We start from the raw sequence: 2,159 nt of genomic DNA, 5'->3' as shown, positions 1-2,159 counted from the left end.
AACACAGCAGGCCAAGCAGCATCATAAGAGCAGGAAGGCTGACGTTTTGGGCCTAGACCCTTCATTCTAGGCCGGAAACGTCAGCCTTCCTGCTCCTATGATGCTGCTTGGCCTGCTGTGTTCAACCAGCTCTACACCTTGTTATCTCATCCATAAGTCTGTGTGTGGATGATGTTTACATTGATAATCATCCTAGACAGGCACGAGGACACCAACACAATGAAGAAAACATGGAAGTGTGGAGACTGGGTGAATAGATTTAATTACTCATCCAGCTGGAAATTCATCAATGCACTCACACTGGAGAGAGGCTGTTTACCTGTTGCACATGTGGGAAGGAATTCACAATGTCATCCAGCCTCTCGGAACACCTGCTGAAAAGAAACTGTTTAGCAGCTGTTCTTGTGGAAAGAGTTTTGGGCAGCCAGTCAACCTTAGTGCACAGCAACAAGTTCACAGTGATGAGAGGCTGTTTATCTGTCCTGTGTGAGGGAAGGGATTTGTTCATATATCAAACCTGCTAGGACACCAGTGAGTTCACACTGGAGGGAAATTGTTTACCTGCTCAGAGCATGGGAAGGTTTTCACATAGTCCCACAGCCTGCTGATACATCAAATTCATACTGGCAAGAGTGTGAAAAAGGATTCACTCAGTCTATTCACCTGCTGACACATCAGTGAGTTTACACTAAGGAGAGGCCATTCACCTGCTCTGAGTATGACAAGAAATGCAATCAGTTTTCCCATATGCTCAGCTCTTCCAATACAGTTACAACATTGCCATCTACCCAACTTTCTGGAAAATTGCCAGAATATGTCCTGTGCACAAATAGCAGGACAAATCTAACCCAGCCATTAATTTCCCTACCAGTATACTGTTGAGCATTAGTAAAGTGATGGAAGGTGTCATCACCAGTGCTATCGAGTAGCACTTGCTCAGTGACGCCCAGTTTGGGTTCTGCAGGGCCACTCAGCTACTGACCTCTTTCCAGTCTTGGTTCAAACAAAATGAACTAAAGAGCTGAATTCTAGAGGTGAGTTGAGAGTGATAGCCCTTGATATCAAGGCTGCATTCGATCGAGTGTGGCTTTGATTAGCTTCCAGTCTGCAACTCACTCTCAGGTATCAGTTATTCTATATATAATTAGCTCAGACCCCTCAATTAGATTCAGTCTGTATCGCACTCCTGATTCCGGTCTGTAACTCATAGTGAAAATCAGTCATATGAGACTAATTGCAGGTAGGGGAATATGTGAAATGGAATAACATGTTTCCTTGAAATGCTGCACACTCTGTTGTAATTAGTTTGAGGAAAGAGTCCAAGGTAAATGGTGAATTTCAAAACCTTTGTGATTAAATAATTGTGTTTGTAATTTCATTTTCTGGCCAGAGTAAACTTCCAAATATTATTGGAGTATTTACGTCAATTTTCAATTCTGGATGATAAGATTTCCTCATCCTAAATGCTATTTGGCGTGAATTTGTGCTCTAAAATGGGGAAAGTGGGAGTTTTAGACAAGTAATTCTCTTTGAACAGAATTATCCAGTGACAAAAATTAAACCATGTCAGATAGAACAGACAGCAGCTGGGACAGTTATTTTGCAAGACAAGACAGGTAAACTTGAGAATGTAGCTGCCGGTGTTTCCCTAACTGTTCCAACGCTGTGTAGTGAGACAACACAAGTGTGTAATGTCACCCAGGAGCCGCAAGGCACAGGCAAAGGATTAGGACCCTGAAGCACAGTTATGGAAAAGATTAAAAAGTCCCTTTCCCCCACTGAAGTTAAAGAAGACCTTTGTGAAAACTGGATTGTGTTCACACAGAGTTCCCATGACAGTGACAATGAAGCATTCCTTATATTTGACTGAAATCAATGTTAAAACGAGGAGTAGTCCAAAAGAATAGAATAGACTTTATTGCCACGTGCACTCGAAAGAGTGCAGTGAAAAGTTTGTAATGTCATTTCTCGGCACCATCTTAGGTACAGGATACCTAGGTACAGATACTTTATGTGCTGTTGCAGAATTGAAATAGTTTTAAAAAAAGACTAGCATGGGAATACAGAGTTTAAAAAGTCCAGAATTATAATAAAGATATCCCTAAGTACTCAAGTTATAATCCTTTCTTGCTGAATCTGTGCCCACCGGGCTTCAGTAA

General features: G+C 41.7%; 1 long non-coding RNA gene across 1 annotated transcript in view; it reads left to right on the top strand.

The window, feature by feature from the left end:
- LOC125483866 overlaps positions 1 to 2,159 on the top strand; it is a 9,207-nt gene that overhangs the window by 802 nt on the left and 6,246 nt on the right. The gene's annotated exons all lie outside the window — the stretch shown is intronic.

This window comes from Rhincodon typus, chromosome 8 (assembly GCF_021869965.1).
Source record: "Rhincodon typus isolate 14 chromosome 8, sRhiTyp1.1, whole genome shotgun sequence".
NCBI lineage: Eukaryota > Metazoa > Chordata > Chondrichthyes > Orectolobiformes > Rhincodontidae > Rhincodon > Rhincodon typus.
Note: the sequence above shows the minus strand (reverse complement) of the source record. Positions and strands in the feature narration are given on the sequence as shown.